Here is a 16,335-nt window from a genome sequence, read left to right on the forward strand (position 1 = left end):
CACTCTGTGGTTGGAAATAACTAACGCATATTTGACTCATGCAGAAGAAAATGTTTACATTTTGAGGCAATGAGGGAGCCTGGCAACTGAACCATCCCCGGCTGTACTTTGGTAAAAAGATGGTGGTCTTTCCCTGGTGCGCCATGGCGGCAGTTGCCCCAAGCTTTAGTTTGTCCCTCTGCGTGTAATCCTGGACCTTGGAATGTGTCAGTTTGCAACACTCAGTCAGGGTTAACTGGAGTGGTTCTGTTCACCGAGCTGGAAGTTTTTGTTGCAAACTAGGAGAGATCATCAGTGCTGTGGAGCCTCCTGCGAAGCGCTTCTTTGATGTTTCTTCCGGCATTTATAGTGGTCTGTCCTTGCCGCTTCCGGGTGTCAAAACTAATGTAGTTTATAAAATACCATGCAAGGACTGCACAAAACACTATATAGGACAAACAGGAAGACAGCTAACAATCCGCATACATGAACACCAACTAGCCACGAAACGACACGACCAGCTATCCCTAGTAGCCACACACTCAGACAACAAGCAACATGAATTCGACTGGGAAAATACTACTATCATAGGGCAAGCCAGACAGAGAACAGCCAGGGAATTCCTAGAGGCATGGCATTCATCCACAAATTCCATCAACAGACACATCGACCTGGACCCAATATACCAATCACTACAGCGGACAGCTGAAACTGACACCCGAAAGCGGCAAGGACAGACCACTATAAATGCCGGAAGAAACATCAAAGAAGTGCTTCGCAGGAGGCTCCACAGCACTGATGATGTCTCCTAGCCAGGGGACGAAACGTTTGCAACAAAAACTTCCAGCTCGGCGAACAGAACCACTACAACAAGCACCCGAGCTACAAATCTTCGCACAAACTTTGAACAGGGTTAACTCCTTCCTCTTCAAGATCAACAAGTTTCGGGCAGACCAAGGAGCATCTTTCACTGAGTTGATTGTCCACCAAGAACAGCTGATGACTGCCTCAGAGTGCATCCTGGGAAACAGCCCTTATCGCAGAGTCCTGACTCATGGAACTGATCAGTATGGACCTGAGCAAAAGCTGTTGCATTAAAGGGTCAATTAGTGACTAGTTTTAATCTTAATCACTATTTTCCAAAATGGGGGAGGGGAGGAGGAGGAAAGGCAGGTAACATTTCACTGTGTAGGTTCCTGCAGGCCAGGATGTGGGGGGTAGTACCTCAACTGTGAAGAGAGAAACCAACTCAACATACTGAGTCTGACATGAGGCCTTTTCAGAATTGGGATGCTTACTTCCTTTTGCGTGCCCTCTTTGGAAGCCTGAGGAAGATTCTATCCCCCATCCCAGTTGCTTCACCATCTCCTGGCTCAGCCCTGCTTCCTCATCTCTCATTGAGCCCTTCAAAATCTCCAACTTCGCTTCAAACCTGAACTTCATTGCTGCTTAGAGCTGTAGAGATGTACAGAATGGGAACAGACCCTTTGGTCCAACTCGTTCATGCTGACCTTGTTGTGGGAGCAATTGGACCCTCGGCTGGAGGCTGTAAGAGGTGGACTGTAGGGCGGGACTTTCTTCAGAATTGGGATGGAATCTGCGCTACTTCAGCAAGGCAGCTGGGTTTCAGGTGGACAGCTTGATGATGACCCACTTTTGATGAATTGAATAGTGTCAAAACCCCATTGGAAAGGCTGGTTAAGGTCTGCCTGCAAGAGTGTGAGAGTGCAACTGAAACCTTGGCATCAATGATTTGAGAGGAGATTGCAGCAAAGACAATGTCTTGTCCACTGAGTGACTTCACACTTTGATAATTTCTCCATGATCAGACAGAGAAGGAAAGACAAGAAAGTAAAGCCAGCATTCCGGATTCCACGACCCTCTGCATGATCCCGTCCCCAAAGATCCCTCGAGAACAAGAATTGGCAGAACCTCCTGACCTGGAATGGAGGGAGATTTGCTGCTGACACTTTGAGGGGGACTACCTGCTTCAAACGGGAAGAAGCTTAATCAATATCCGCTGGAAATTGGAGTTTTCAGCTCGAGGCTGAAAATTAACTTTGAAAAGTGATTTTAATTGCATCGACCTACAGCGTTTCTGTAAAACAATGACAAAATGGATAAAGAAAGCACAAGTTGGGAGTGTGGTGCTGGAAAAGCACAGCCGGTCAGGCAGCATCCGAGGAGCAGGAGAGTCGACATGTTGAGCATATGCTCCTCATCAGGAATGCTCGAAACGTCGATTCTCCTGCTCCTCGGATGCTGCCTGACCGGTTGTGCTTTTCCAGTGCCACACTCACGACTCTGATCTCCAGCATCTCCCAGAAGAAAACACGAAGCAGGGGAAGATCGATTTGAAGAATGAATGACCAACTTCCAAGCATTCTTCGAAGAAAAGCGACGCATTATTTGATGTTCCAGGAAATCACTGAGTGGCTGGATGTGACGACAGGATGGATCATCTTCAAACTCGAAAGAAATACACCAATCACTGCCCTCTGAAGTTGTTGCAAAAGGTCTGTTGACAAGTAAGGCACTTAGCGACAGAGGCTTGTTAAAAAACTGAAATTAAACCCAAAAGTAAATATCCGTATGATGCTTCCCTAACAGTAAAGTAATCATAGTTCTACCAGATTGAAGGATGCTCTCTTTTTAGAGAGAGATGATGAGTGGAAGTTTAATCTGAGGGTCACCATGCATCATGTGAGGGGAGAGGTTGTAAAGGAGAAAGTTTCGTGGTAACCTCAGGCAATGCCGGAATTGAACCCATACTGTTGGCATTACTCTGCATTGAATTGCAGACGAGCTATTCAGTCAACTGAATTAATTGACTTCTGAGAGACACTGTCAAAATAAGAGTTCTCTGTTGATCCAGTAGCCTCAATATTTTGATCCATATCAGTGAGTGTTTTTTTCTTCTCCTTCTGTTATAAAGACTACTGGGCTAATGGTAAGATTCTTGTTACTGTAGATGAGCAGAGAGATCTCGGTGTCCAGGTGCATAGGTCCCTGAAAGCTGCCACTCAGGTTGACAGGGTTGGGAAGAGGGCATATGGTGTGTTAGCTTGTATTGGTTAGAGGGATTGAACTTTGGAGCCACGAGGTCATGCTGCAGCTGTACAAAACTCCAGTGTGGCCGAACTTGAAGTATTGCATGCAGATCTGGTCGCCGTATCATTGGAAGTATGTGGAAGCTTTGGAAAGGGTTCAAAGGAGATTTACCAGGTGTTGCCTGGTATGGAGGAAAGGCTGAGTGATTTGATGCTGTTTTTGTTAGAGAGAAGAAGGTTGAGAGATAATTGAGACGTAAGATTATGAGAGGGTTAGATAGGGTGAACAGGAAAAGCTTTTTTCCTCAGATGGTGATGGTTAGCATGAGGGGACATAGCTTTAAATTGAGGGGTGATAGATATAGGACAGATGTCAGAGGTAGTTTCTTTACTCAGAGAGTAGTAAGGGCGTGGAACGCACTGCCTGTAACAGTAGTAGACTTGCCAACTTTAAGGGCATTTAAATAGTCATTGGATAAACATATGAATGAAAATGGAATAGAGGAGGATAGATAGGCTTCAGATTGGTTCTACTGGTTAGTGCAACATCAAAGGTGGAGGATAGGTACTGTACTGTAATGTTCCATGTTGTATGTTCTATGTTCTCCAATGTATTTTGTGGTAGTCTGTCAGCTTGATGTGCAACCATTTGAAATTGAATATTTGAAGATAATAATTGGAAATGGGAAGACTGTGCAGTGAACAAACTCGGACCTGCCTAGTTCCTTTTCCACCTATTCACTCCACCCTCTCCTCCTTGACCTATCACCTTCATCCCCTCCCCCACTTACCCATTGTACTCTATGCTACTTTCTCCCCACCCCCACCCTCCTCTAGCTTATCTCTCCAGGCTTCAGGCTCACTGCCTTTATTCCTGATGAAGGGCTTTTGCCCGAAACATCGATTTCGCTGCTCCTTGGATGCTGCCTGAACTGCTGTGCTCTTCCAGCACCACTAATTCAGAACCTGGTTTCCAGCATCTGCAGTCATTGTTTTTACCTAACAGAATAGTGTCAAGATCATCAAAATAATTCATTACTTTAAGGTCTGAAGCCAATAATTAGTAAAGGTAAGCTATATCATTATAAAGGAATAACAATGTGTCTATGAACTGAGGCTTATGGGATTTTTTGGAGAAGTGTCAATTTCATTGAATTTAATGGAGGGTTTCTGTGAAACCTAGTCTGTTTTCCCAAACTTGCCTCATCACCCACCTAGCCTCCCCCCCCACCCACCCCCCACCCCACCCCCTCACCCCTGCTCCATGATGCCCCTCAGATTCTATTCTACCAGTGGGCGGCACGGTGGCACAGTGGTTAGCACTGCTGCCTCACAGCGCCAGAGACCCGGGTTTGTTCCCCGCCTCAGGCGACTGACTGTGTGGAGTTTGCAAGTTCTCCCCGTGTCTGCATGGGTTTCCTCCATGTGCTCCGGTTTCCTCCCACAGTCCAAAGATGTGCGGGTCAGGTGAATTGGCCATGCTAAATTGCCCGTAGTGTTAGGTAAGAGGTAAATGTAGGGGTATGGGTGGGTTGCGCTTCGGCAGGTCGGTGTGGACTTGTTGGGCCGAAGGGCCTGTTTCCACACTGTAAGTAATCTAATCTAATCTAAAAAACTTGTTGTACTAAGATGGCCTTGCCAATAGTGGATATCCCTGAATGGACAGGAATCTACTGGTACCTGCACCAGTGTCCAAAAAAGCACTGTCAATCTGGAGTTGCTCTGCATGGTTCTGAGTATGGCAGGTATTGGGAAATTGATGCCCTGTTTTGTGCTGGAGGTCCTTGTGGATGGCATAATGCTGAGCACAAGATGGGTGAGATCTCACCATCGGATTCTGCCAGATTGGTCTAAGGTTGCCATCCAGGACGTCTGGAGGAATACCCCAAAATGCAGGAGGAAAGTTAAAGATATTCTCAACTTCACCTTTCCATCTTCTTTCTGCCACTCCACACTCACACTCTGTCTCTGCCACTGGACCCATATCCCACCAAGGCTCATACTCTACCACTCTCACTATTACCTGTAAAAATCTTCCTTCAGCAACATCATCAGCCCCAACTCCACACTGTCCTAACCCTTGAACACTGTGTGGAATATGACCAAAAACTGGCAAACACCATGATGAATAATCGTTCATTTCACAAGAATGATCATTATGATATTCGTTGAAATTACTTCTGGAAGTAAACTAATGCTTGAGCCCAGAGATGCTGGGATTGTCACTAAAGTTAATCAAATTAATTTATTTATTCACAGGATGGGGGTGAGGGTTTATGCCCGATGAAGGGGCTTATGCCCGAAATGTTGACTCTCCTGCTCCTCAGGTGCTGCCTGACCGGCTGTGCTTTTCCAGCACCACACTCTCAACTCTTGCAGTTTGGAGACCTTCTGTCTATTCACCTGCCCAGGAGCCAATCGGAGAGTTGTTGAATCCTGACCTCCACAGCTGCTCATATCTAAAGGTACACTGCCTCTACTTCTTCAGGTGGCTAAGGAAATTTAGCATGGCCATGAAGACGCTTAACAATTTTGTTATAGATACATTACAGGAAGCATTCTATCCAGATGCACCAGTACTTGGAATGGCAACAGCACTGCCCAGGACTGCAAGAAACTACAGAGTTGTGAACACAGCCCTGTCCATCACACAAGCCAACTTTCCATCCATTGACTCCATCTACACAAGTTGCTGCCTTGGAAAGGCTGCCCACATAACCACAGACCTCTCCCACCCCAGTTACACTCTCTTCCAACCTCTCCTGTCGTTCAGAAGATACAGAAAGATTCAAGAAGACTCTCTTCCCAATTGTGCACCTTCTCTGCAGTTGTAACATTCCTGATGAAGGGCTTTTGCCCAAAACATTGATTTTCCTGCTCCTCGGATGCTGCCTGACCTGCTTTTCCAGCACCAGTCTGATCTAAACAGCTATAACATTTTATTCCTCACTCTGTTCCATTACCCTAATGCACTTCGTGTGGTATGATCTGTCTGTACAGCATGCAAAGCAAAACCTTTCACTGTACCTAGTTTCATGTCATTATAATAAATTGAGTCAAATTAAATCAATCAAATAATTGAAAAACCAATTCACAATCTATCTCTAGGGGAGGCTTGCTTTGAAACACACCCTTACGTTGCCTGTGTGTCTCTAACATCTTCACCCACTGCTTGACCAAAGCAACAGTGTAAACACAACTCACAAGGAGTTCCAGTAACTTTCTTTTTAAATGCAGCAGCTCTTTCCATGCTTCTTGGTTTAAAAGAGACCATTCCCAAAATCCAAAATAAAGGAAAATGAAAAGATGTGGTCTTTACATGATACATTAGTGTTTAACATTGAATACATAAAATCTTATCTCTGGGTTAGAAAGTTGTGAGTTCAAATCCCAGTCGAAAGCAAAAAGTCCAAAATGTCTCTCCAGAGCAGCCATTGTTTCATTAAAATGTTAAACTGAAAGCAATAGACTGGCACTCAGTAGCAGTCCGGGTACAATGTCTCCTTCTGCACTGTGACAATTCTGCAATTCAGTGATTATGTTGTCATTTATAATATCCTTGTTGGTATCACTGGCAAGAGTACCAATTGCCCCCCCCCCCCCCATACCTAAATGCATTGAACTAACTGACTGCTGGGAAGATGGCTCACTGAACCAGAAATGTTAACTCTGTTTCTCTCTCCACAGATGCTATCAGACCTATTGAGTTTTTCCCAGCAATTTCTGTTTTCCTTTCTGATATCCAGCATCCACAGATGTTTTCTTTTGATGTTCTAGCCTCTCTAGTTGGGTGTTAAACTAAGTTTTGGTCTGGAGTCACATGTAGGTCAAACCATGTAAAGGAGGTAGATTTCCTTCCCTAATGGAAATGGCTGTATTTAAGGACAAGGTTAACAGGATCATTGCTAGTCCCGGTTTTATTGAATTCAGACATCACTATCTGTCATGAGCATAGAACAGTACAGCACAGGAACAGCCCTTCCGCCCATGATGTTGTGCTGAGCGTGACGCCAAATTAAACTAATCCCAACCCTTGGTCCATCTCCCTCTATTCCTTGCATATTCCTGTGCTTATCTACAAATCCCTTAAATACCCCTATCGTTTCTTCCCCCACTACCACCTCTGGCAGTTCTTCCACACTCCTTCTATGTAACTTGCCCCTCACATCTCCTTTGAACTTTCCCCCCATCCGCTTAAATGCATGGCACCCCCCCACCTCAAGTTAGGCATGTCAACACTGAGAAAAAGATTCTGACCATCAACCCTATCTATGCATCTCATAATTTTACAGACTTCTGTCCAGTCTCCCCTCAGCCTCTGCTGCTCCAGAGAAAACAATCCAAGTTTTTCTAGTCTCTCCTTATAGCTCAAACCCTCTAATCCAGGTAGCATCCTGATAAACCTCTTCAGCACCCTCTCCAAAGCGTCGACGTCCTTCCTGTAATGTGGTGACCAGAACTGAATGCAACAGTGTAAATGTGGCTTGACTAAAGTCTTATCAAGCTGCACGATGGGATCATTGGCCTGCAGTTCGACATTACCCATCTAAAGGTTTCACCAGTCACCACCTGATACTTTCAGATGAATTTAAAATATCCCATGGCACAAGAAGAGTAGACGACTGTTCCCCTGTGTTCTGGGCATTAGCTATCCCTTATTCAACATCACTAAAACACATAAATAGGTCACTCTGTTTGTGGGATCGTGCTGTGCATTGGCTGGCTGCCATGCTGCCCACACCTCAGCAACAGCTACCATTCCCACCTTCTTAATGAGTTAAACATCACTTCAGGAATCCCTGAGATTGTGAAAGGCATTCAATTTTCTTGATCTCCAATCCAAAAAGCAATGGCCAAAGAAAACATATTTCTGCTTTGATTTAATCAGCCGTGCTCATTTCCAGCAGCACACAGCAGGGATCAGTGAAACTCATTAAAAACGGCTCGATTTCACCCGAGCTTTTCAGGTGAGTGTCGAAAAGTAAGTCGCAAATTCTAAGAAGTTAATGCTTTATCTGGAAGTAGCGCCACATGTGATTTAACGATGGATTAAAGAGGTAAAGGCAAAATCATATTCACTGTCTTATACCTTAAAGGCACAGTTAATTCCTCATTGTTGTCTGGTGCTTGAAGCACAGAAGCATTCAACCCTTCTCATGTAGATTGAATCATTTAAACTAGACAAAGGGCAGTAATAAAGAAACAACGGACATTTATTGGGCATTCACTTTTCTCATCTACTTCTTTGCCGTATACCTCATTAGTATCCAAACTCAACAAAGTTGAATTGACTTTTAAAAATATCCGGCCTTAATTATGGCAGCCATTTTCTCTATGGCAGCCATCCTATTTCCCCTGAGTTTTTATGAGCATGCATACAGTCGTATTAATTAAGAGTAGGCCATTCGGCCGCTCAAGGCTCTTCCGCCATTCTATCACAGCTGAACCGATGACTCTATATTCTCATCTGTGCCTGCTGACCATTCACTCCTCTTTGCTTGTGAAGAATATGTCTATCTTTGCCTTAAAAATATTCAAGAACCCTGCTTCCAACATCTTTCTGGGAACTGATTTCCAAAGACCCTCGAGACTTTGTGAGAAAAATACTGTCCTCAACGGGCGATGAATGATTGGTTAAAAGCAGCAGCTTACAGCAACTGCGGAGGGAAAATAAACTGGCTTTCGTTGGATGTTAGGCATTTTTTTTCTTCGTGAGGGCTTTAAGGTTCCCAACTCAATTGTGCACATCCGCAAGGTGGTCAGCCCCTGGGAGCCAATCACAATCTGTTGCCAGGTAGAAGACCTTCATCATTGATAACTAGTCACACCTCCATGGACCAATCGGTTATTTGTTTCTGCTCCCACTGCTTGCACAAATAGCAGTATAAACAATACTTGCAATAAATGCCAGTAGCTTGCTTTTTAAGAGTGCCTTAATATTTTGGTTTTTAAAAACTGCCCTTTTCCCATTTAAGTCTACCATCAAAACTGTGGAAAAACAAGTAAATGTGATTGTTGCAAGGAAGGTGACAATAGTCCGCACACAGACAATGCTGGAGAAACTCAGCAGGTTAAATTCCAGAATTGACTCATTGATTGATTGTCAAGTGTACTGAGGTGCAGTGAAAAGCTTTATTTATGAGCTGTCCAGGCAGATCATAACAAGCTAAGATGAACAGATCAAAAAAGACTTAGACAGAGGCCTACAGGTTACATTGCACATGGTGTGCACTAGGTGAGATCAGTGTTAACAAGATCAGCATTATTTGAGGCTAGAGAGTGTATTCTTCAGTCTAAAACAGTCAGGAAGAAGCTGTTCCTGAACTTGCTGGTGGATGTGTTTTGATGAAGGGTTACTGGACACAAAGCATTAACTCTGTTTCCATCTCCACAGTTGCTACCAGCCAGATCCACTGAGTTTTTCTAGCATTTTCTTTGTTTCAGTTTTCCAGCATCCACAGTATTTTGCTTTTGTTAGATGGCTGTGCGAGTTGGAGCTAACACACCTCTGTACAAGTTCCTCAGGGGAGTGCCTGGGTCCAACGATCTCCAGCTGCTTCATCAATAACCTTCCCTCTGTCATAAGGTCAGACATGAGGATGTTTGCTCATGATTACACAAAGTCCGTCATATTCAATGAGTCCTCAGATACGAAAACGATTCTTGACCAAAGACAAAAAGACCTGGACAACTTGGGCTTAGAAGTGGACAGTAACATCCACACCATACAAGTGCCAGGCAATGTCAGTTTGAACAAAAGAGAATCTAACCATCAGCCTTTGAGATTCAATGGCTTATAATTTCCGAATCCCCCCCGACCAACTTCCTGGGCATTACCATTGACCAGAAACTCAAACTCGACTAGCCATATAAACACAGTGGTTACAAGTACAGGTCAGAAGCTAGGAATCCTCCAGTGAATAACTCATCTTGTGACTCTCCAAAACCTACAAAGCATAAGTTGTAAAATACTCCCTACATGTCTCAATGATTGCAACTCTAACAACACTGAAGAAGCTTGACACCATCCAGGACAAAGCAGCCCCCTTGACTGCATCACATCCACAAACATCCACTCCCTCAACCACCGATACTTACCAGTGTGTACTATCTTCAAGATGGACTACAACAACTCACTAAGGTTCCTTACATTGCATCTTCCAAACCAGCTGTCACCACCTTCCAGAAGGACAAAGACAGGAAGTACGTGAAAACACCACCCACCCGCAAGCTCCCCTCCAAATTACCCACTATCCAGACTTAGAAATGGATCCTCCCTAAACAGCACTGTGGGTCAGCCTCCAGCACATGGACTGCAGTGGTTCAAGAAGGCAGCTCACCACCACCTTCTCAAGCCTAGATTAGAGTGGTGCTGGAAAAGCACAGCCGGTCAGGCAGCATCCAAGAAGCACGAAAATTGGCATTTTGGGCAAAAGCCCCTCATCAGGAATGACGAAAAAATTCCTGATTAAGGGCTTTTGCCCGAAATGTCGATTTTCCTGCCCCTCAGATGCTGCCTGACTGGCTGTGCTTTTCCAGCACCACTCCAATCTAGATTCTGACTTCCAGCATCTGCAGTACCCACTTTTGCCAACCACCTTCTCAAGGGGCAACCAGGGATGGGCAATAAACGCTGGGCCCGGCCAGTGACATACACGTCATGAATGATTTTAAAGAACAACTAACTTCACCATCTTGTCAAGAGATACCAGATACTCCTCCACCTCCTTATTTGTAAACTGATCACCTCTGCTAGTGTGTTTTGAGAAGATTTGCAGCTTAGGTTGAGGTTCTGGATGTAGGCTTGCACGCTGAGCTAGAAGGTCCAGCCAGAATTCTATCAACAAACACATTGACTTGGAGCCCATTTACCACCCCCTGAGATAAAGAACAGAAATGACATCACCACAGGAAATGACATCACTAACCCAAGGAAACCCAAACATATAAATAGAAAGTGGGCTGCACCACCAGTGATTCATCTGGAGGCTCACTGAAGATATTACCTAGTGTGGTGCTGAAATGTCTGAAAATGAACCTTATCTTGTGTGTTTATGTGTTTGTCTCAAGTTTAACAGATAATAAAACTCCACCTTGTTTCAGAAACAAAAAACATAAATTGCTTGAAAAGCTCAGCAGGTCTGGCAGCATCTGTGGAGAGAAATCCGAGTTAACGTTTCAGGTCCAGTGACCCTCAGAACTGGAATGGAAATGTTAACTCTGATTTCTCTCCATAGATGCTGCGAGACCTGCTAAGCTTTTCTTGCAATTTCTAATTTTGTTTCTGATTTACGACATTTGCAGTTCTTTTGACTTTCCACTTTCTTTCAGTTGAGAATGCCTAGAAATTGATTCTGCTCCAATTTTGATCTTATTAATTAAATTTCATTGCAATGCAGTTAAAAGAGTAATAAATGTATTTGTAGTGACTGAACAAAGAGAGGAAAGGGGAGCCTAAGATTTCCCCTTCCTGTTACAATGTACTGATTGAAGGAGTTTGATAACATTTCAATGTATTCAATGAAATTTCTTTTTTTGTTCATCAGGATCTGCCATTTAATAAATCCCCTTCAAGTCATGGCACATCAAGGAGTTTGACCATCTTGACTTGAGTAACAATGTTGAACCACAGAGCTGCAAGACACAAGCTGCAAGATATCTTCAGCATTTAGACTTCATCCAACTCATTCTATTGAAGCCATGGTTTTTGTGTGATTGTTCAGTAAGCTCACTTTATGATACATGGGCAGCTGAAAATTACTTTTTCTTTAAAAAGTTCCAAGTTTATTTTTTTTTGTATCGGTTGTCAGATTGCATCAATGCAGGTGAGAGATTGCATTGCAGTGACAGCTCTATTACACTGCAATTCAGTTCCAGAAACTGGAGCCAGATGCACTGCTATCTAGATGTCACTCACTGGCAGGTAGATGCTCAAATCACTCAGGCTCAAAGCTGTCACACTGATAGCAAAATTTTAAAACCACATATTTATGCAAAAAGAAGTTTCCCCAGCAATTCACAGCCTAATCATGGTAGTTCCTGACCCTTATTTATAAGGTTTCAAACCCAGTCCAAGCTAAGTCAATTTTCTTTTTTAATTCTCTTGTGGGACATGAGTGTCACTGGCTAGGCCCAGCACTTATTGCCTGTCCCTAGTTGCCCCTTGAGATAGTGGGGGGTGAGCTGCCTTCTTGAACGACTACAGCCCATGGGGCAGTAGGTTGACCCACAATGCCCTTAGGGAGGGAATGCCAGGAATTTGACCCAGGGATAATTGCTTTGCCCTTTGTTGTTAGTAATATATACAAAATGTTCTGGAGGGAAATGTAGGTGGGCTGATTAGTAAGTTTGCAGATGACACCAAAATTGGTGGACAGTGAGGAGGATTGTCAAAGGGTACAGCGGGATATAGGTAGATTGCAGATTGGGGCAGAGAAATGGCAGATGGCGTTTAATCCAGACAAATGTAAGGTTACACGTTCTGCAAGATCAAATTCAGGTGCAAATTGTACAATAAATGGCAGGCACTAAGGATCATTGGCATACAGAGAGATCTGGCCATTCAGGTCCACAGATCCTTAAAATTGGCATCACAGGTGGATAAGATGGTCAAGAAGGCATACAGTACGTTTGACTTCCTCAGCTGGGGCATCGAATATAAAAGTCGGCAAGTTATGTTGCAGCTGTGTACAACTTTAACTAAGTCACATTTGGCATATTGCATGCAGTTCTGATCACCACACTATCATGAATCCTTTTGAGAGCGTGCAGAGAAGGTCAACCAGGGCTTTGCCTGGTCTGGAGGGTTTTAGCTCTGGGGAGAGTTTGGATAAACTTGGATTGCTTTTATTGGAAAGACGGAGGCTAAGGGGTGACCTGATAGAGGGCTGCAGAATTCTGAGAGGCATAGATAGGGTGGATATTAAGAAGCCTTTTCCCAGGGTGGAAAGGTCAACCACAAGAGGGCACAGGTTCACGGTGAGAGGGGGAAAGTTTAGGGGAAAAAGTGCAGGGAAAATGTTTCACCCAGAGGATTGTCGGTGTCTAGAACGCACTGCCAGTGGAGGTGGTGAAAACAGGCACATTAGCAACATTTAATGCATATTTTGATAGACACATGAACGGGAGGCAAACAAAAAGATAAAAACCACACATGGGCAATAAGGAGTGGATCCAAATAAGGATTAGGAATCAGCGCAGGCTAGTTGGGCTGAAGGGGCTGTTCCTGTTCTGTTGTAAATAGGAACACCAGCAGGTCACTCAGCCCCTCCACTCTGCTCCACCATTCCGTGGGATCCTGGTTGATCTCACACAGTCAATGATCAAATGGTATGTTGCTTATCATGGTAAATAGATATATTAAGACACTCCTCACATTTATGAACAGGACCACATTATTTACTTCTGGTCCAGTTTTATAGGGGAAAGTGAGCTCTGCAGATGCGGGAGATCAGCGTTGAGAGTGTGGTGCTGGAAAAGCACAGCAGGTCAGGCAGCATCTGAAGAGCAGCAGAATCGACATTTTGAGCATAAGCCCTTCATGATTCCTGATGAAGGGCTTATGCCCAAAACGTTGATTCTCCTGCTCCTCGGATGCTGCCTGATCTGCTGTGTTTTTCCAGCGCCACACTCTTGGTCCTGTTTTATAGCCTGACTAGGACCAGGGTGACTGCACGTGACCAGCAGCTGGGAGAAGTCAGAGCAGTGGCCTGTTGGACTGGGAATGTGTCCATAGGTTCCTGCATAACTGAAAAATATCAATTTGTCTGGTAACCAAATCTATTTGACATCATCAAATAAATTAAACATTCACTACAGACCAATCCAGCAGGAGTGTGGTAGTTCTGTGTTAAGGAACACAATCAAGAATCCTATACTCCCCATCCCCTACAACCACTCTGTCAATGTCATTCCCAGATGTGTTAGATCACAGCTCAGTCTAAAACTCTGCTCTGTCCCAACAATTTGTCTTAACTCCAACTTCAGCATGACCAGTTTTACACCCATGTAAATATTTCCACTTACAAGACAGAGCATAACCTCTGAAAGTGAAACTGTCACCTGATGAGCAATTTACACTGAATTATGAGTTGTTCAGTGTTCTGTGTCATCATTGAGGGGGCCTAGACTGTCTAAGCCCATTTGATGATGATCCCCCTACATCCCATAAAGAATGAATGGAAACTAGATCGGTTTTAACAATGCTTCATTCAAATCACCACTTGAGTTCTGAATGATGAGTTCCTGTGGCTGAAATTATGAGAAATAGCTCTTCAGGATTGGAATGAGTCAACTGTCTGTAAATAAAAGCCAGAACAAACTTTTCAATTCTATTGTTCAAAATCCCTGTCAGAGCACAAAGCCTATGAACTAAGGCATGTTTTTATAATCAGCAATTTTTAAGGGCAATTCTTATCGGCTAAATACTAATGAATCTGTGTTTCTTTCTCATATGATGTGGGCATCACTGGCTTGGCCAGCATTAGTTGTCCATCCTTGTCTACCCTTTGAAATGAATGGTCTCCTCGGGAGGTTCCTGGATTTAACTCCGTCACTGTGGATTCAGAGCATGTAGGCCATGCCAGGCAAGGACAGCAGATTTCTTTCTCTTTGGACATTACTGAACCTGATGGGTTTTTTTTTATGACAGTAAATGCCAGATTTCAATTAATGTGATCCTATACTCCACCACAATTTCAATACATTTTGCCAAAGCATTAGCTTTACTTATTAGCTCAGTGACATTGCCATGATGGCATTCCCACTGCATTGAGATGCATGCCACATTGGACCAGACACACACTAGCTTGAGTTAGAGAACTCAAACAAACCAAACAATAGGGGGAAGTGCTAGGCTAGCAAACCAGCTCATAGTTTAGGTTCAAATCCCATTGTGCTAAACATGAGATTGGAGTCATTTAATAGAACATAGAACAGTACAGCACAGTACAGGCCCTTCGGCCCTTGATGTTGCGTCAACCTTTTATCCTACTCTAAAATCAAACTAACCGACATACCCTTCACTTTACTATTATCCATGTGCCTATCCAAGAGTCACTTAAATGTCGCTAATGTATCCAACTCTACTACCATCACTGGCAGTGCATTCCATCCACCCACCAATCTCTGCATAAAGAACTGACCTCTGACATTTTCCCTAAACCTTCCTCCAGGCACCTTAAACTTCTGGCCCCTCATGACAGCCTTCTCGCCGTGGGAAAAAGTTTGGCTATCTGGCTATCTATGCCTTTCACCAGCTTGTACACTTATGCCAAATTGCCTCTTACCCTTCTTCATTCCAGTGAGAAAAGCCTTAGCTCCCTCAAACTTTAATAAATGAAGAAAGATTTAAAAGGGACCTAAGAGACAACCTTTTCACTGAGAGGGCGGTGCGTGTATAGAATGAGCGGTGCGTGTATGAGCTGCCAGAGGAAGTGGTGGAGGCTGGTACCATTACAACATTTAAAAGGCATCTGGATGAGTGTACGAAATAGGAAGGATTTAGAGGGATATGGGCTGGGTGCTGGCAAATGGGACTAGATTAATATAGGATATCTGGTCGGCAAGGATGAGTTGGACCGAAGGGTCTGTTTCTGTGCTGCACAGGTCTATGACTCTAAATCTCAAACTTTTTATACAGAAAAGAGCTGGTTTACAGGAAAACATGATCAACTTTTTTAAAAATCCATTAACATCAGTAATGTAATTTAGGGAAGGGAAATCTGCCTTCTCCACTTGGTCTGACCCATATGTAACTCCAGATGTACAAATACCCTCTGAACAGCCAAGCAAAGCCTCTCAGTTCAAGGATAACAACTGGTGGGTATTAAATGCTGGAGTAAAAAATGAGGTCTGCAGATGCTGGAGATCACAGCTGAAAATGTGTTGCTGGTCAAAGCACAGCAGGTCAGGCAGCATCTCAGGAACAGGGAATTCGACGTTTCGAGCATAAAATTTCCTGATGAAGGGCTTATGCTCGAAACGTCGAATTCCCTATTCCTGAGATGCTGCCTGACCTGCTGTGCTTTGACCAGCAACACATTTTCAGGTATTAAATGCTGGCCTTGCCATCATGACAATATCGAATGAAGGAAGAAAGGTGTGTGATAAATGGATGAGAATTGGATTTATTTTCCCATAACTTTATGTCCACATAATCTCCTGACAAAACAAAAGCTGAGTCCATCGTAGCAGACGCTGGTGGAGTCTGACAGCTTGGGAATCCCTTGATAATCCAACGGGCAGCAGGATGAACTCGATTTGCATTAGATACCACTAAACTCCCCGTGGGCTCCAGTACTTTCTG

At 43.9% G+C, this 16,335-nt stretch overlaps 1 protein-coding gene across 3 annotated transcripts in view; it reads right to left on the bottom strand.

Moving 5' to 3' along the window:
- LOC132824275 (protein kinase C-binding protein NELL1-like) overlaps positions 1–16,335 on the bottom strand; it is a 994,503-nt gene that overhangs the window by 81,415 nt on the left and 896,753 nt on the right. The window lies entirely within an intron of this gene.

The sequence above is a fragment of the Hemiscyllium ocellatum genome, chromosome 18 (assembly GCF_020745735.1).
Source record: "Hemiscyllium ocellatum isolate sHemOce1 chromosome 18, sHemOce1.pat.X.cur, whole genome shotgun sequence".
Taxonomy (NCBI): Eukaryota; Metazoa; Chordata; class Chondrichthyes; order Orectolobiformes; family Hemiscylliidae; genus Hemiscyllium; species Hemiscyllium ocellatum.